The sequence below is a fragment of the Mastigoproctus giganteus genome, chromosome 7 (assembly GCF_048544385.1).
Source record: "Mastigoproctus giganteus isolate SK-2022 chromosome 7, ASM4854438v1, whole genome shotgun sequence".
Lineage (NCBI taxonomy): Eukaryota > Metazoa > Arthropoda > Arachnida > Uropygi > Thelyphonidae > Mastigoproctus > Mastigoproctus giganteus.
The window spans coordinates 169,039,991-169,060,784 of NC_143581.1; the positions used below are offsets into that span (position 1 = coordinate 169,039,991).

Here is a 20,794-nt window from a genome sequence, read left to right on the forward strand (position 1 = left end):
CAAACGCAGCAAAATCAGTTAGAACCCTTAACAACCGCGAAGGAGAAGAATGACTGAGTATAATATATTCATGACTGCACACGTGGAGACATTTTGGGTATACTAATTCAATAAGGTTCACGATCGACTAGTCAGTTTTTATAGTCCGGAAATGTAGACATGTCTATTCTTAGAGGCAAGTTTAATTTTCATTTTAAAAAAATTAAAAATGTCTTTTTCGCCATCATCCTACTCTTCAGATCTCATTTCCAGTTACTTTGTGTTCACCTAAATGAAGTAGCAATTTAAAGAAAGTAAATTCAAGTCTACAGTGAAGTTGTAACTTGCTACGACGGAAGTTCTGGGGGAAGACGCTTGTAGGGTAGTTTCCGTTTGTATTTCCGCTTTCAGAAGAAAGTGAGAGCAGTAGACTTTGACTTCAAAATGCAGTGGTAGTGCTGCATCCGGTTACAAGTAACTATTCACGAACAGAACACAAGTCACTACATATATCTGGACTCGGCAACTTATTTCATATCAACAGAGTAAATAATTTAACTAAAACTTCAAATTGAGTTTCAAGTTCGCTGGAGTGGAGTATTAACTATTTTGAAAACATCCACAAAAGGGTGGTTGAGTTTCCAGAAGCAAGAAACTATTTAACGGCAAACCAAACGAAATCCTTGTAGAAGTTGCCAAGTAATATCTTACTCTGGAGACCAGAAACAGGATTTAAAAAAAATGGCGTTAATTAGCAACACAAGAAAAGAAAGCCCACTTATGTGAATATACCGAATGACCTTTTATGAAATTCTTCAATCTGTAGAAATCGATTACGATTTGATTTGCTAATGCCATATAAGAGTAATAGTTACTTCTGTGCACAATCATTCCGATTTAATGGAATTTCATTAATTGAATTATGACGAAGAGAATGTTACTGAAGCAGTTTTCCTCCTAGCCATCCAGACGCCACTGACGCATCGCTGAATCAAACACATTTAAAGAATTTTCTTATCAGTAAATGCTTTTATCAGTGAAATTCTTTGAAGTTTGTTACCACCGTCAAGAAGGGGGATGAGTGAGGAAAAATAACGATGCCCTCAGTTTCTACTCTGGAAGATGCTTGTTTTGAAAAATGATCTTGGTGATATTTACATAACAAAAATCGAGTTCTCTCCTGAAGTGGTACGATTCTAAAAACAAATTTGTAATAATGAATGATTAAGAGCTGAGGAGACGACAGATTAGAAAACCATAGTGAAAATAATTAGTTTTGAAAAACTTTGAGATCGATAGCACGAACTTGCATAATGGTCTAAAATGCAAGAAAGTCTTAAGGGCAAAGGACTCGATCTTCCCCATTACAATCAGTTAAGCGCAAGATCGACTTTCTTTTCAATCCTGAAAAGGCGCATGATTAGAAGAGTCGCGATACTCAGACCCATCAACTGTCGCAACTTCATTTACACTTAATAAAACTGCTTTCTTAGAATATAATAACAACTTTACCTATCCAGGATCTTAATTTTCAAAAGCGCCTACAGAAATAGAAAGATTCATGTTATAAAATGTATGCATTGTTCGAATACATTTTTGAATTGACTATAGTTGAAATGCTGCAGTCTCCAGAGAAAAATTCTGCGGATTAAGCATCGTTATACAACCCCGATTCAGCTATATAATCCTTTTGTCTTTAAATTTTATTTAACTACTTTGTTCTGAATAATTTTAAAGTTCTTATTCATCGGGGGAAACAGAGTTATGTCGATGTTAATTGCCATATTGTATTAGTTCAACTTATTGGGTGAAAGAACTCTGAAAAATTATTCTAGAATTAAGGTTGAATAAGATCAGTATATGCCTGCAAGGATCAAAGACGGATGACTTTCTACAGCAGACATATCTTTTAAGGGCACGAAAGGTGATATTGTTGTACACATTGGCAATAATAATATTAAGTGTAGGAGATAAAAGTTAAGTACAGGGCAACGTTGGGAAACAGTCGCGAGTTAGGATTAAATGTGAAAGTGCCTGCAAGCCTCGATAGGGGGAAGTACACATTGACTTGTCAATCAGTTCGGCCCTGGAGAGATTGAGGAAAAGGCTCATGGAGTAGAATTTTTCTCAGCGTTATCTGTGCTTGTTAACAGGAGTATTATATGCAGGGATGGGATGCACTTAAACAGAAGAGGTGCAAGGATTTTCCAATCCAACTAACATTATCTGTATTACTGATCTATCATGGTCGGTGGGAAAGTTACTAGCTTGGGTTGATACACAAACTAACAGATTAACTACAGCCGCAGGCAGAAGTGAGAATCATTCTTACACTGCTTCTGTTGGAACACGCAGCAGCCCTGGAAAGCAAGGTGTCTGAGATTTAAAGCGCTGCTGTGGGTCATCATGGAACAAATAATTACATGGGCTGTGTTAAGGTAACTAAGATTAAGAACAGGTACATATACAGGGTGATTCAGGAGGACGGTAAATATTTTGTGGAGGTTATAGTATCGATTATTTTGAGTAAAAAAAAGTTAATATAAACATGTGTGCAATTCTCAATGGATACGGAGATACAGCCGTTTGAAAATATCGCGCATAAAGCCATTAATGAGAGGTATTAAAGAAAGATAAATGACTATTTATTGACTTTTTGAATGATACAAAACAAATTGACAATTTTTTTTACAGTTAACAATAAAAGTTCGAAAATCCCACCACCAACCTCAATGCATTAGCATTAGTAGAGGCATTTGATGCAAGAAAGCAAGCTTATGCAGCATCAGCCAAAAAAGAATAAATAAATAAATAAATAAAAAAAAAATAACCACTTCCACTTCACCCCTCTGTTCGTTCGAAATACCTGTCCAGCTGAGCCTTAAACTTATTCAGGCTATCAACCTCCACGACAAGGGATGGAAGTCTGTTCCACCAACCAACCACCCGCTGGCTAAAGGCAAATTTCCGCACGTCTATCCTACATCTGTCTTTCCTCAATTTGAATTTATGCCCTCTCAGGTGATTATTCTGAGCGAGAGGAAGAATCCCATCAGCATTGAGCATGCTCAATCCATTCAAGGCTTTATACACCTCTATCAGATCACCTCGCTGGTGCCTAGTCTCCAGACACTGTAATTTGCAAAACTTAAGCCTTTCTTCGTAAGAGCACCCCTTTGTTCCATTCACTAATCTTGTTGCCCTTCTCTGTACTCGTTCCAGCAGCTCTACATCCTTCGTGAAATGAGGCCTCCAGGCCTGTATACAGTACTCATGGTGTGGTCTGACTATTGCCTTATACAAGGGAATAATCACCTCCTTATCCCTGCTAGAAAACTTCCTATATATCATTGACAATACACCATGAACTACTCTTGCAGCCCGTCTGCACTGCTCAGAGAACTTCATATCTGCCTTTACAATACTTGTGATAATATGACGTATTGTTCTTCTGAGGTGGTCTTGGGGTTCCTTTATGTGGGCAGCAGTATCCAAAATGCGAGCGAGCAATTAGTCTCTTGTATTCACCTTTTCTTTGTATACCGCGCTTTTCATCCAACCCCACACACAAAAATCTAACGGGATGAGGTTTGAAGACGTTGGTGACCAATGAACGGAATCGCCGCTGCCGATCCATCGTTCAGGGAAAGTTCGATTTAGATATTGTATCACCAGACGTGTATAATGTGCAGGAGCTCAATCATGCTGAAATTACATACCAATCCTTGTAGCCAAGGGAACATCCTCCAATAGTAGTGGAAGTTCGTTTTGCAGAAATTCTAGGTAAATGGGCCCTCCCTGTAAGACGATTTTGTAACACAACAGGCCCAATGAACTGATTGTCGATGATACCGCACTACAGAGAAGCGATGTTGAAAATTTGTTTCTACAGTGGCATGTGGATTTTCGTCTGACCACCTATGGAGATGTTGTTTATACCATCATAGGTGATAGTAGCTTCATCGCTGAACAGTATTAATGGAATTAATCGGCGATTAGCATTTACCCACCGACAAAAATTCCAATCGCTGGGCGTAGTCTCCTGGTTTTAAGTGTTGCACCCGTTGTGTGAAATGGACACGAACAGTAATGTTTGCCATACTCTTGTCGGTGGAACACCGATACGCGTAGAAATTCTTCGTGTGCTAATAGTAGGACTACGTTCTACCGACTGAAGAATGTGTTTTATTTCATCCACATTTTGTTCATTTGCACGTTAAGAAATATGAGGGCTGGAAACTGTACCAGTCTCACGCAGTTTGGTGTAAACGCTCTTGAAACCGGTATTCTCTACAAGCAGCAGTAGCACTTCCACCAGAAAAACCGTAGACAAACACCATATCGGCATATTCAGCATGCGTGAAGATGTAATTAACAACACTTCTAACATCAAACAGCGTCAAGTTATAACTGCTTCTTGGTCACATCTCAATCACGGAGCCGCATGCGCCAGTTTCAAACAGCTGTATCTCCGTATCCATGGAACGAATTTTCGAAGTGTCTCATGTTTTTCCTTTTAATTAATGGCAGTAATCACAGTTTTATAATTTTAGATTAAGAAAGTTAACCACTATTCTGTTTAGTGTACAGCAGGGGTGTCAAACTCATTTGGGCGCGGGCCATTTCCCGTATTAGTGTACTCACGCGGGCCGCATACGACCCACAAACCTTTCCATTGCTAAGCCTAAAGACACGTTTTAATCGCTCAGTTGTTACTAAATTGATACTCGCAGCTGAGAATGCACTAACAATTAATAGAAAGGAAATAAAGAAACTGAATAAACTACAGAAAAATTAATAAAAAGCAAGTTTATTCGAGGTAATGCAATATTTCAACAAGAATATACATGAAATTAGGTAATCTAGGCCGTTTTGCCAAACACTTGACTCCGGGGGTAGATTTTTGATAGATCACAAATTTTCAGCATTTCTCTTTTAAAATTGAGTCATTCTGCAGATCAATTAGTTCCATTTGTATGGAAATGGAGCTCTCTTGACATTAGAAGAAAAAGGACCCGTGAAAAGAGAAATCTTCTTGGTGTTTCTTGAAATCTTTAAAGTGTATCAAATTCGCATTTAATCTTTTCTTTTCTGCCACAAAATTTTGAAAAGGTATAACACTGATTCTGATTTTAACTGTTCACACATAGAAAAGTAAGAATACCTTATTTTAATTGATTTTGCCACACAATCAACTTGAGATAATGCAATTTTTGAAAACTAGCCAGTGCATCGTGCATGCTGTTATCAACTGATCTTTCCCTTGTAGTTTGATGTTTAGATCGTTTAAGTGACCTGTAATATCTACTAGTAAGGCCAGATCTTGTACCAAAGACTGATCCTTCAGAAGCGATACATCCTGACCTTTCATTTGTAGGAACAGTATTATTTCTTCCAAAAGTAAAAAAAAAAAAAACCCTGCTTAGAACGTTGTGGCAAGACAACCAACGAACCTCGATGCAGTACGACAGCCCTTCAAGTTCACTTTCCAAGTCTTTAAAAAGGACAGCAAACTGGCGGTGATTCAGTCCTCGTGACCGGATGAAGTTCAGTTTTGAGCGCACAGCCCATTTTCACTATTTTCGAATACAGAACCTGCTGATGAATAACGCAGTAGAAAGAATGCAATTTTTGTTTGTCCGGATTCTCGTCCTTCAGCTTTGCTTCTGGTGTTGATACAAATCCTTTGACTTCGCCTGTCATCGCTGGAGCGCCATCGGTAGTCGCAGCCACGAGTCTCTTGAGAGGAAGCTTGTATTTCTCAAGATGCTTCCATATGGCGTCACAAATGCCTTCCCCAGTAGTTCCATGGATGGGAATCATTTCCAAAAACTCTTCAGTTACTTTCAAATTGTCATCGCAGGCTCTAAGAAACAGTGCAATTGAAAAAGATTGAAACGTTGCGGATGCTTCCTGCAGTTGTTCACGCAAGTTGTCTATCTTTGTAATCCTTTCAGCCACTATTTCTTGACAACGAAATTTCTTGGAACACTTCAATATTTCCAGGACAGACGTTTTCAGCCGCTTTTTTCACGTATTCCTTAAACATGGAGCCTTCACCGAAAAGTCTAGAATGTTTTGCCAGTAAATAGCTGATTCCATAACTGGCTTTCGCTACCGATTCACTGCCTTCGTTAATTTTTGTAATTACATTTTGCTGCCTTTGAAGCGAGTTCTTCACATCATTTAATTTTTCTTCTCTTAATTTACCCTCGAAGCAGAAAAAAACTTTGTGAATTGTATCATGTCGTTTAATATTGTACTTTTTGACGACACTAATCGATTCATTGCGAATAATACACACAATTTTACCTATGTGCAAAAGTAACTCAATTCCCATCTTTCTTGAAATCTGCCCCTCATCAATCTTTCTTTTTATAGTTGGGCTTGGAAAGCGGCATTACGTGTATATAAGAGTCACAACACAAAACTGTTTGCTTACTGACTTTATTAAATAGAAACGGCAACACAAATATTAGCTCGCACGCATTACGATGTAATCGACTCGAACAGTATGAAAGCCGCACTAAAATTAACTGTCAGCGCGTGAAAAGATCTGTTAAATAGGCAAATGGCAAAGTCTGGAAATTGCCTGATCACAAAAGCAGTGGAAACACATTCTACAAACGTCGTTTTTCATGGGCCGCAAAAAACCGTCGCGGGCCTGCCAGTTTGACACCCCTGGTCTACAGAAATGTGATATCCAATTCGTTAGGTTTGCTTCCATGAAACATAAAAATAATTTGGTAAACAAGAACATGTCATTACAAAATAGTACGAGTCATCTTCCTTAGATGTTGAATTCCTTCGAAGAGTTAGACCAATTTAAAAGAAAACGAATGATCAACTTCGTGATGCCATTGAAAATTCCATGAATTGGATCACACGTAACCTACTCTACCCAAACCTTGTTTATGCAATATCTTTCCATAACTTTCAACTAGTAGTAACTGAAGTTCCGCTATAATAGCTGGATACACTTAAAAGCCAAGCAGTTTAAACAGAAAGAGGGCAAATATTTTTTAATAATTCATTTAAAATCACTTATATACCACACTACGTATGTTTTTCTTGGGCACTTACCTACCTTGCCACGCCAGAAACACCATCTTTACGCCAGTAAAACAGGCTTAATATCGCGCTACAATAATAAAAGGACTTTCATTTCCTTAAGTGCATGGTTGGCTGCCTGTTTCCCGATCTGTTTACTAGTTGCATTATCATAAGTGGAAGCAGCATGTTCACTGAGGTGGAAGAAACCCAGATATCCAGATTCTCTCCCTGAATGAAAATTGGGTACTTCAAATGCGCATAGCTCTAATTAATTTCACTTTGAACAGCCATTTTTTTTCGCTTCGTGTGCTTTAAAGTATGAATTTACATAAACGAAATGCTGCTAATTAAGTTATATCTCGAATAATTAAAAGGTTCATGTTTCATTTACTCAGTGAAGTCTTATCCGATGACCAACTTAAAGGAAGAATGACTTTCTGCGAAAATACCAAAGAGGAATCCCAAGTATCGGATGATGACTGAGTTTTAAAGTTGCATTCTTTTAAAATCACAATATTCACTTATCAGATGTGGAAAAGAGTTTTCAGTTTTATATAATCGGTCAGAATTGCAGCCATACATTACTTCATGTGTAATTATATTTAACAGACGAATAATATTTCAAACATTACACTGCCAATGCTATTATTAGAGGCTTAAAGGGGACGTGAATCGTTTAAAATCAAATCATAAGCTTTATACACAATCATAAAAATGCCACACGACTCATGTCCCACCACTCTGGCACAGATTCCACGTGATAAACTTCTTTATGTGAGGTCTACCACACAACTTGCATCGCTTTCCATAACTGTGCGTTAGAGGGGACCCGTACTGCTGACACACCTAATTCAACACCGTAAATGAGGGAACTGGTCAACCAGGAAATGACAGATTCTTGTAAATTTTCCCATTTTTAATCCAGTAGTTTTAATTAATTTAAAACACGAGAGAGAAAAAAAAAAAAGGCTGAAAAGAGGAGGAAAAAAAAAAAACTTATGGCCATTAAATCACAGATTAGATTTGCTCAAAAATGGGCAAGCCAGCAGTAAAACAAGAAATTCCATTCCACTACAGCAGCGTTTCAATTAAAAAGACAAAGGGGTCTATCTCGTTTATTTTAAGATTTCGGCTATTTGTCGTCTGAGAACTGAAATATCTTCGTCTGGACTGCCGTCCAGGCGGAGCTATTATCAGGGCTAAAAGATACCTTCAAAGTGTACTAAGCACTCTCCCAGGAGGGCGAATTATCGTCGGGGCAGATGTAAACTGCAGGTCCCCCACGTGGTACAGCACAACACCAGACCGGCGAGGAGCAACAAACGGCCAAAGACTGGAGAACTACAGGGGATAACTGCCCCTTCGGAATCAGTCAAACCTCCTCCCCACTTTCAGCAGCACCCTTTTGGAAGCCACCATTGACATTTCTCTGGCTACAAGAAACACAGCCAACTATATCTCCGACTGGAAGGGTCCAAGATGATTGGACGACCTCTATTACCAAGTCATTACATTCAGGATCACAAAAAAAATCACAATAGACAACCCATTACCAGAGTAATGCAACAAAGATATGCAATAGAAAAAAAAAAAAAACTGGAACATGTTCAGGGGGTGCCCTGCTGAAAGTGATGGGACAACAGCAGCAGAAACTCAGGCAAACTCAAAATCCAAACCTTCAAAAAAGAGATCACCACCCTATTAACAAAAAGTCTGCAATGCCACGATTAAAAGAAAAAACCTTCTCCGGGGGCAGTGCCTTGGTGGAACGAGAAGCTTCGAAGGATGAGAAAGGAGGTACAAGCCAAACGGAAAGCGTACCAAATGGCGAGAAGATCATGGCCTGATGTGGAGGTCGAAGAACTTAAACAAGTATATCGAACAGCTAGAAACGCGTATACGGAAAGAATAAAGAAATCAAAGCAGCAATCCTGGGAGCGACTTGTCTCTTACACGGGAAATTCGGACCCCTTGGGGATGGTGTACAAAATCACCACAAACAAACTCCACAGGGGGAAGTGAACACCGCTACGAACACCCCACAGGGAAACCTAACCATCACCACCTGGAGGGACTCAGTCTCAAATATCTTAAAAAACCTTTTTTATCCGTACATTAATCCAACAACAACCGAGCAGCATGAGATCCGCAGAGAAAATGAAATCTATCGGACTGAACAAGTTGAATCGCAGTTCACACAGGAAGAACTCCAAGCCGCGGCAGCTCTTATCAAGGAGATAAGGTGTCCGGGGCCCGACTTGTTCGAGACTGAAATTGTGAAGAAGGTTGTGGAGCTTTCGCTCCATCTATTCAATCTCTACCTGCACACTGGCACCTTCCCGGATGACTGGAAGGTTGCAAATGTGAGACTGATCCTTAAAAATTCGACAAAACTACCACATCTTTCAAGTTCATACAGGCCCATAGCCCTATTGTCCGTATGCAGCAAGTAAGCTCCTAGAGCGTCTCCTCCATGTACGGATCCAAAGCCACTACGAGAAAACAAACCTAGTATCACCAAACCAGTATAGCTTCAGACTGAGGCGCTGTACGGTTGATGCTCTACAGGCACTGCTCACTCAGGCCCACTAAGCAGACAGGAAATACTTCCTGATGATTACAATATATTTCGCAGGGACGTTCGACACCCTATGGTGGCCGAGCGTCCTCCGCAGGCTCAGGCAAGCAAATGTACCGGACAATCTGCTCAATATCATTAAAAGCTACCCCTCAAATAGGGTGATTACAGTAAACGCTCCTTATCAGAAACTCACAAGACTGATACATCGTGGTTGCCCCCCCAGGGCTCGGTACTGAGGCCGACCTTATGGAACTTGGTGATGGACAAATTTCTATGTCTTGACCTCTGGGAGGTTCGTCCGCAAGCCTTTGCTGATGACCTCATCCTGACGGTGGCGGCAAATTGCAGGTCCTAGGTAGAGATCTTAGCAAACCACACGCTCCAAATCCTCCAGGACTGGGCAAAAACACTGCCTGACCATATCACCATCGAAAACAAACTCGCTGCTTCTTAAAGGAACTCTTCATTACAAGACCGCGATAGATTAAAATTGGTAACAAGACCGCAAAGTTGTCGGTGCAACTTAAATATCTTGGCATTGTACTAGACAAACTTCTTTCCAAGCTCATCTCAAATACATCAGAACCAAAGTAAGAAATTATACTGCCATGGTTGCTAGGGTCTCCCTTCGGGACTAGGGTCTGAACAAGCGAACTCTCGCTGTATTACAAGGTTCTCTTCATTCCTGTGATTACGTATGCAGCCGGAGTTTGGTTTAGCAAGGCTACGACTGAAGTAAACAGACGAATCCTGGATTCCACACAACGCACGGTCCTGCTCTCCATCTCTAATGCCTGCTGCACTGCGAGTATTCACTCCCTCCAGGTCCTGATGGGGCCCCTCTTCCTCGACCCCGAAGTGGTGAGAACTGCAATGCTGTATCATCTTTCCAAGGGCGTGTCTCAGACCTGCTTTGAATTCGAGCTGAATCTAACCAACAACCAAAAAATGGAGAACAGGAGACTTCAAGCACACATGAAGTGGGTGTGGCAGGATCGCTGGACAAATTCAGCCAAGGGGGTCATCACCAGGAGATTCATCCCAGATATTAGCAGAGTCTATCCAAAATCCCTGACATGATTTTCTCCAGGCCTGTACGCCACGTATTTGCTTACTGGTCATGGTGCAATAAAGGTAAAACTAACAACATTTGGCCTAGAAGAGGACCCAACGTACTTCTGTGGAGGAACTGAGGACTGGGATCACCTCACGCATGAGTTCCCCCCTCTACGATGACTTCCGCTGCCAGCTCATCACAAAGCTGACATATACCAAAAGGCAAAGAAAACCACCTACTGGATACTAAGGAAGAGTGACGCTCTCACCAACTACGCACAGCAGCTTTTCTCGAGGAGAAGACAACTAACCGCAGCAACGTGATAACCCTCTCAACTAATTGAACCCTGGGACCCTGATGGTACTGGAACAAGGCAGCAAAACTTAACCAGCATTATTATCATTGGTGTGAACTACCATCCATGCTCCAAAGATGTCACCCACCAAAGACAACTACCAAGTGAAGAACAACTTGCCCAGGAACCACCCATGAATAGAGAAAACCTACGAAAGACAGAAGGTTCGTATACTACTGTACTTGACTCTCACAGATGTGACCAATAACACAATCTCCTAGATGAAGACTGACAACGCCACTGGCGTGCCACTAGATCATCTGGCATTCTGAATTGGGTGCCCTAACTTGGTTCACTTTAAACCCCCTCCTCTGGTAGGGAAAGGATGGGTTTCTGTTTCCTCCCCATCCCACCCCCATTTTTTCCTGGTGGGGCCAGTCCCACTCATCTACTGGAGTTGCGTTCCCTATCACAACCCCATACTTCTATCTGTTCCCCCTTCTTCAGTCTTCACCCTTATTCTAACTGAATATACGCTTTTTTTAGGCCCTTGCCAATGAAATATTAGGAAATTAGGTGGCAGGGCCTGCCAGAGTACTTACTTCTAATGCGATCCCTCCGTTGCCCACACTTTGCCTCGGGGCAAAGTGTGGGCAACGGAGGTCCCAGTAGGGGCCCAATGGCTAAAAGGTCAGAGAACAACACATGACACTCAACATATATCTTCGACTTTTTAAAATCTCTGGCCTGCATAGTGTTCTGTGTTTCACAGAGTACACAACACGGAGAAGGGGGGAACCCCTGGGGCCGTTAAACAAAAAAACACTACACTTTACTCAACTGCTTTATTTTCAATAGAAAAGCAGCGTCCACTCTTAGTTTAGTTTAAAAACATCATAGGTGTAAGTCTGAAGCGAATTTTGAATTTTGGCCACCAATTTTACTTAAAAAAAAAACAAATAACAGTTGTGATGTCGTCCTTCAATACGCGCCCATCGGTGTGTAAAATAACTACGAAAGTTATTCTGTCCTTCCTCACGTAGGAGGCACAGAAAAAACTACCATAAGCACATTCAAATAAAATGTGCTTATGGTAGTTTTTTCAAAAGTATGCCGAAGACGTTTAAGAAACAATCCGATGAAGACGAATAGCATTCCAATTGAGAAAAAAAAAAAAAAAAGTTCATTAGTCAAATTTTTAATTAAAAACATTCTAAAATCAAAATGGAAACACTTAGTCCTATTTTAATATCGAATGCGGAAGTTTTAGCCCACATACAACAAAACACGTCAATATGACAAATATTCTAAATCTAAAAATAAGCGAGACTTTCCGCCCCCATGTCTTTAAACTGAAACATTCTGCATGTTATTTCAGAGATTACCAACAAAATAAATCTCACACCATGAATCACTATTCAGTACGTTGATTCCATGATAGATGACTCATACCTATCAACTCGTAGTCCGAAGACGCACGTTACTTACTCTGTACAGCGCAAACGGTTCCATGACTAACAAGGAAACGTTTCCTCTATCAGCGATGGTCGAGACTCCCCACCCTCAAGTTAATTTATTTCCCATTTGTATTTAAATGTTTTGCTGTCCTCTGTAGACCTGTGTAACAGCTACAGGAACAACTTACCATACGTGGTGCCTATTCTCTTTAAGCATTCTTTTTATCCCCCCTCATAAAAGTCCCTTAAACTAATACTTAAACACGGTTTTTGAAATGCAACTCATGAAGTATAAAGTGGTGTATCACTGAAATGAACGTAGTTTTTAAATTTTCTACATTTAATCTTCATTGCACGAAAGATTTATTTCATAAATATTGGCGTGTTGAACTGAAGTATAGTGCATTATTCACAGCAACATAAGTGTTTTAATATCAATGTTGAGCGAATGGATATTTGTTCTAAGTAACGAAATCGATAAGTCGAATGCACCTGTTACAACAGACCTGCTTAGCCCACAGAGCACGAGATCTGTGGAGGACACGAAATCCTTACTCTGACATTCCATACAACGTGCGAAGGAACAAATCCAACAACTCCACAACAGCTAATTTCAACTCCTGAAGAGTTCCAGGTTCACTAGCTTGAAATTCACTTCTGGAAGTCATCCCATGTATATGATCGCTCCTGAGACCTCATTAACGTATCTATACATTGTATACCTAGATTTCCAAACAACTCTTGCGCCAGTTTCACTATGGAGAAAACGTTATACACGAAAGCACATCAGCAGCACTCCTAGATTTTCGAACTCCAGAATCTAATCATGCATTAGGGGATGATCCCATGGAACTATGCAAAGCACGACTTCAAAATAGCGATGACCATCCTTTCCTAGATACTGAAAGAAAAGGCTTTTTCCTTATATCCCACAATAAGTCCAGAGTGATGAAAAACTCTGAAATGAACACACAGCAGTCAACTCATGTCAAGTGATGTTAACACTAGTCGAAATAGGATCTCCAGCGAGTTGATACGATATACATTTATCGTGGTCGTTGATTACTCCACCTTTGATTAAAAGAGGTTACCTATTGCATTCGGCTGAAGAACTAATAAAGCTGTTTTATCCTGGTCTTTGTGATGGATTTCTCTCTTGAAATTGGTTCCAAAGCATCAGCGCCATCCTTCTCGACACAGTCAGCCAATTTTCTACCTCAGCACGCAATTGTCCTGCTTGAAGGCTTCTTATAGTAATCTATCGTATGGAATCTAAACTGATTGCTTGTCATCTCCAGGTGAAATCGCGGGATTAGAAAAGAAAAGGTTTGAATTGAAGGTGGGTTTAATCGCTATTTTTTCTAGGCTTCATTAATTTGCAATGCATCATGTATAGACTAATTTTGTTTATATAATCATAATTTAGATATAAAATTATAGCAACATTTTAACAATAAATTCAGTACTGTAATTAAAGTATTGGAAAACGAACTTGGATTTGTGCAAGGATTTTTCCCAATTTATTTTGCCAGTTTGTTTTCGGTAATATTTGCAATCAAAACTGTTCGTTCCACCCGAAGAAGTGTCGTATGGTTGGGGACCACAATTTGTATAAGCTCACAGCTACTTGAAAGTGTCATATGGGTAAATGGCTGACTTTCTTCCGTGGTGCTGATAGAACCTCGAAATACCCATTTATTTATTTGACGTCAGTATTTCTCCTTCGGAGAATGTGGAGCAATTCTCTCTCTCTCTACGGTAAGTGCCGACTCAGTAGCCTTGGGCTATAAAAAACGTAGGTAGCGGTAACAGTCATTGCTCCATTCTCAGTCCCATGGCGATCATCGCAGGAGAATGCAGTCCGTGACTGAACGCTTAAAGTATGCAAACTCGTGCAGTAGGTTGTCTTCGGGAACGGCGTTTGTTGACACCGACGCATAAATCGCAGTGGATATAACCAGATCTTTCACCTCCATTGCGGCTCTGCAATGATGTCCATTCTAATTTTTATCCATTATAGGTAATGTTTCTCTTTCGGTCCCCTCCCCCATGGGAGGAAGATGGCAAAAAATCTTTTGATGGTCGTTTTAACCAAATCGGTTAAAAGGACGGTCGTTTTGAAGTAAGTCATTAGAATGCTTGCGGGTATATTGGCATTTTAACCCATAAAAAAATAAACATGAATTATTTATATAGCAAGGCATAGTAAAAGACGAAATAAAATCCGTTGGGTGTGGTAAACTGTCATACATTAATATATTGAAGTAACGGCATTTTGCGATTGGAAAAAGCAAGTTTTCCATCGTCCCGAATAAAAGTTAACGCCTTTCCGATAGCGGTTGACTGTATTCCTGAAATTACCAATCATTCAAATGGACTTTTTATATATATATAACCAAACAGGGGCACACTAGGATGCTACGCACCCGAGAGTAGGAATTTGCAATTCAAAAGTTAACACGAAAAACCACCACAGTCAAAAACCAAAATTATAACAGGTTTTGCTCCGATACTAATCTTCCTGGTTCTGAGCCCTCTAGACAATCATCCAATAAACTCCTGTAGAACAATGACAGATATAAATTCAGGGTCCTGCATAAAACATTTACCTTCAATTTTCAAGGGAAGTAGAAATTATGCGTTCTGCCCTTACTCTATAAACAGTCTCTGGTTAGCAATGCTAGAAGTAATATTAATATACGATACTTTAAAAAATTTAAAATAATCTACTCAATGAAGGCTACAAAATTTCCATTGCTGAACTTGGATGAAACAAGGATGGAAAATCTTAGTTTGTGTAATTATTAGTTATTACGGTAAAATTGTCAATACTTATAAAGAGAAAGAAATCTTGAAATTACTTAAACCTAATTAGCAATCCGTTATACTCATAATTCCATTTACATATTCGTTCAGTTAACTTTCATAAACAGTGCAATATGTAGGCCAACGTTAACTAATAATTACCCATTTCTAAAAGTGTCCAAAAATACTCAGACACGCAATCGTTTTCGTACCAGGAGAAGATTAATACTTTGTATACACCGTAGCCGAATGGTCAGGAGCGGGAGTGCAGTGGTACACGCTCTTTGAATAGACCGGGGTTCAAGCCCCTGACTGCTAAATACGGTCGATCTGCCAATCCGCACTGGACCAGCGTGGCAGATTATGGTCCATTTCCCTCAGCATGAATTGTTGAGGAGGCTTCCATCCTGCAGTGGGTTGATAATGGCTGCAATTTATTTATTTATTTTTTATACATAAAAACATGCAGCACTGTACCTATGGATCAGCAATAAAGAAAACTTGATATAGTTTCTGAATTAGGTTATGTAAATCTTAAATCTTGCGTTAAAAACGCTTTCATCCAAGTTGTGGTGTTAAAAGAAAATGAAACGAGCACGAGCTGTTCGCATGCCACAAGATAAATGCCATTATAGTATTTCAACACTGAAAAACAACGCATGAAAACAAACTAACACAATCATACTCTTCACATTAAAATTTACATTAAACATCAACTTTTTTTACCAGAAGTTTCAATAAAATGCCAGTAATTTGAAAATATACTAAATACGATCACAGATAAAATGTATTGTTGGTCTTGTATAATTTAAAGTATAATTTATTAAATAATAAATATTAAAGCATTACTCAAATAATAAATTAAAGTATAATTTATTTTTCACAAATACTATTCTGTGACGTTTTAAATTACACCTTACAATATTAATCACGTTCAAACCTTTAATCCCTGGAATCTAACTTTGACTTTGCTCCGATACCATCTATCTTTGATCCCCTAAGACATTTCTCTAAACTACTTACCACAGTAGATTAAATGACATAAAAACCAGAAGGTCTTGTTTGGCTAAAGTTCCTAGCACTGTCATCTGTAAGAAAACACTACTGGACTTGTGTTCGCAATATCCGACCGGATGCAAAGCTAAGTACAGACTTCCACTGACGTCAGCGAACAGGTAAAGCGAATAGCGATATAAGAAAAGGCACCGTGTAGGGTAAAACATGTAGGATGATGTGAGTCAGCAATGATGAGGATAGTACGGTATCGACCTCCAGTCCCATCGTACTGAATCACGTTGTCTGGTTATCGTAAATTCGCTATTTATACATTACCTAATATGCCTTTCACATTAAGGACAATTGTTGAATCCTTACTTTCAATGCCCAATTATAATTATTCAGTAGATGCAGTGGACAATGTTTGAAAGATGTAATAATTCTGAGTATAGCTCTTGGATACTTAAATATAACAGATGGATATTCAAATAAACATGAGGAATTCAAAGTTTAACTTACATATGCTTAGAGTATTGAGTTTCCATAAAAATAAGACACCACTCCACAGTCTGGACAGAAAAAAAAAAGGACTACATTACGAAAGCGCAGTACTAGTGAAGTTCACATCATGTTAACACTACAAATTCGTGATGTTCAACCATTTGATACTTCAGAAGGTTTAAAAACAGATTTTGGAATATAATAAATAAAATCGGTGTTCATGCAATGTGTTTTTACAACAAGCTGAGTTCGAGCGTCATGTACTGTGTATTGCTGTAGGTCTCCGTGCTTCTGTTTTCATACTTGCAAGGCAACAAAATGGCCTTGCAACTCTGCCCTTTGGCTGCTGGTAATTAAAACAACGCGAAGCAAACAACAAGCGTAATATTAGCTTAATGCTGTTAAAGCTTGTGAAAAATCGAATTAGTGATAAGGTCTACTCTGCAAACGCAGAACCAGTGTTGCTAATAAGCGGAATTTAGCATTGTGGGTATGGCTAAAATGAAATGCACTGTATTTTTTTCATAATACAAATTTGGTTTAACAAGTCCAGGTTACCAGAAAAGGTTCTTATCTAATTCTAATCTAATTGGTTCTTATCTAATTCTAACTACAGAATCTCAAACAACTGGGATTACTACAATTAGAATTCATTTCTGTATAAGTAGTGGGTTGTTATAAACTCTTCCCACTTTTGAAAATTAGAAAGTGTAGGTGGTATCGAAAACAGTTATTTATTTTTTTAACACTAATCCGTATTTGGGATTTTTTAAAAATGGAAAATTTGTTCAAAATTTGACCACCAGGAAACTAATCGATTTATTCGCCCCAATAAAAAAAAATAGCTTTTACTTTCGTTATAAAAAGGAATACCTCTAGGATCAGAGAATTCGAATGTTTGCTCGACGTAGTCTTTAACATCGAGATAAAAGGGAGAAAAATGACGAAGGTGTAGTAACCAACTTAATTAACCAAATACAGTCAACACTGGTTTTAAAACGTTGCCTAAAGATAAACTCTTAATTACAATTTATTTTAAAAATGGCGACAGTGTTGTTGCAGTCCTCGAAGAACTTCAAAGAGAGAAAAATGTCTCAAGGCCTTGTTCGAGAAGAACCGTATATACTGTAAGTAATTTCGAAGGCGGCTACCCAACTCCTGGGGTGGTCGTCCGTCAGATCATAAGTGATTCAAAGATCTGAAGGTGTGCACAATAAGCTTGATCAAATTCATTTAGATTATCTAGTGCTCTCCATATATCTACTGTGACTGGTATTCCCTATAGTACAGTACGGATGGATAACAATCAAGGTCATTTAGACATGCACAATTAACAGCATACGGTATGTTAGCATACTGGAAAACAAAACTAGTTGAGATTATGAACGTGGTTTACATGGAAGAATTTTTTATGCAAGGTGGTGCTACACCCCATATTGACAATAATGCCAAGCAGTCCCTATGAGAAACCATGGAAAAAGGAATTGTCAGTTGCAATTTTTCACATCCTTGGCTAGTAAGATTGCCCTTCAAGTGTAAGTATCTGAAACGCCGTGTATACTACATTTTTCTCCTTCACTCTTCCAGATTTGAAGAAACATTGTTCAGAAATAATATCCCATCAAAATTTTAAGGCAAATGTGGAGAACACAATGCCAATCTTGTTTGCTTAATAAAAAAAAATGGTAGATACACAGATTTGATCATTGAAAAAGATTGGTGATAATGTCATTTTCCTAAATCAATCACTTTGCGAATAATTTTTGCCAAATTTCGAATTAGTTTAAAAAATCCCACACATACTGATTATAATTTTAAAAAATTCGATGACTTGGTTTTTAGTTATTAATTTTTAACCGAGGAAGACTTTAACCACCCTGTGCCTTAAGGGCAAGTTGAACAAATTTACATAATTGCTTCACGAATTAAGCTATCTTCCGTTTAGATATTAAACGTAAATTAAAGATGCCTTGCAAAATTATATATCAGTCATTGGCATCGAATTTTGGAATAAGAGAAGTAGGCCATGGCTTGGGACCTCACCGTCCACTTTTGTGAGGGCAAAATTCTGCAAGTATTTTAGGGTCCTTTCAACATTAGGGCCACACTATCTAAATCCTCCCTTGCCTGTTATAGTACTTGTAAAAAAACTCAGCTGACGTTTTTAATCTTTCTTCAAATTTAGCTTCGTGCTGGAAAGTTAGATAAATTATGCAGCGTTGCATTTGAATGCTTCTTTGTGAATCTCCTACAGAAAGCATTATTAACTCATTCCAAGAAGAAAGGCATGTACGCTGGCGTGTAAAATTGAGAATTTTGTAGCCCAGGATTCATGATCCTTTTGATATTTCCAACTACTTCTCTTGGTACTCGAAATTAACTGTAATGATCCCATAATGAAGAATAAAATGCTTTACTTTCAGTACAATGGAAGATAAACTGGTTAAAACATAGGCATGCAATACACTTGAACGATATTTATAAAGAAATTTAAGAAACCCCCAATATAAACCAAAAACACGAATAACTTCTCTATTAGTAGTAGTGGCACCTGATGCAAGAAAGCAAGTGTAGGAGCTTATGCAGCATCAGCCAAAAAAAAAAAAAAAAAAAAAAAAAAAAAATCACACCATACCCTCCAATTGCCTGTCCAGTTCCTCCTTAAATTTATTTAACCTATCAACTTCCACAACGACAGATGGAAGTTTGTTCCAGCAATTAACCACCCGCTGGCTAAAGGCAAATTTCCGCACATCTATTCTACATCTATCCTTTCTTAATTTGAACTTATGTCCCCGTAGGTTCGTATTCTGAACAAGTGGGAGGATCCCATCAGAATTCAGCGTGCTCAACCCATTCAAGGCCTTATAATAGACCTCAATCAGATCACCGCGCAGGTGCCTAGTCTCCAGCCACTGCAATTTGCAGAACTTAAGCCTCTCATGGTAAGAGGATCCCTTCATTCCCCTCACCAATCGTGTTGCTCTTCTCTGTACACGCTCAAGCAAATCTACATCCTTCCTAAAATGAGGCCTCCAGACCTGTACGCAGTACTCAAGGCGTGGCCTGACCATTGCCTTATACAGAGGGACAATCACCTCCTTTTCCCTGCTAGCAAAATTCCTATATATCATTGACAAAACCGCATGACCTGCCCTAGCAGCCTGTCTACATTGCTCAGAAAACTTCATATCTGACTGCACAATTACTCCCAGGTCTTTTTCATTTTCTACCACCTTAAGTGTAGTACCACACAGTTGGTACGTTTCTCTGGGGTTACTTCTACCCATATGCAGTACTTTGCATTTGTCAAGGTTAAACTTCAGTTGCCACTTCTTAGCCCATCTGCCCAAATTATCTAGATCCTGTTGCAGTATCACACTGCCATTACTGTCATTAACAACCCTGCCAACCTTCGTGTCATCTGCAAACTTCGACATTAAGCCTGATATACCTTCATCAATATCATTGATAAATATACAAAACAACAGTGGACCCAACACCGAACCCTGTGGGACTCCACTAATAACATTAGTCCAGGAAGAGCAGCACCCATTGATTACCACCCTCTGTCTTCTCCCACTTAACCATCCTTTTATCCATTGTAGCAACTTGCCCTTAATACCATTCTGCTCCAATTTGTACAGTAGTCTTCCATGCGCAACAGTGTCAAAAGCTTTCCTGAAATCCAAGTATATGATATCAAAATTATTTTTTGCATCCAGTTCCTTTGTGACCACATCATAATAACCAATCAAATTTGTCAGACAAGACTTTCCCTTAACAAACCCATGCTGTGTCTGAATTATTGCTGCAGTCTTGTCTAGATGATCCTGCAATGCATCCTTAACCAGTGACTCCATTATTTTACCCGGAACAGAAGTTAAACTAACTGGTCTGTAATTATTCGTGTCACCCTTCGAACCTCCTTTGTGAATTGGGGATACATTTGCACATCTCCAGTCCGTGGGAACCTCCCCTGAATCCAAGGATGCTCTCATAATTATGGCTAAGGGTTTGCTTAGTTGCTTTGCCGCCTCCTTTAATATAACTGGATAGATCCCATCCAC

General features: G+C 39.1%; 1 protein-coding gene across 4 annotated transcripts in view; it reads right to left on the reverse strand.

The window, feature by feature from the left end:
- The window catches only part of LOC150083322 (sodium/potassium/calcium exchanger Nckx30C-like), a 238,400-nt gene that overhangs the window by 146,743 nt on the left and 70,863 nt on the right, over window positions 1–20,794 (reverse strand). Inside the window, exon 1 of one of the 4 annotated variants that reach the window (XM_090377178.1) lies at window positions 16,251–16,329. The exons of the other annotated variants lie outside the window; for them this stretch is intronic. The gene's annotated coding sequence lies outside the window, so the exon portion shown is untranslated. Of the gene's footprint in view, window positions 1–16,250; window positions 16,330–20,794 lie in introns of those variants that run through there. 4 annotated transcript variants of the gene reach the window in all.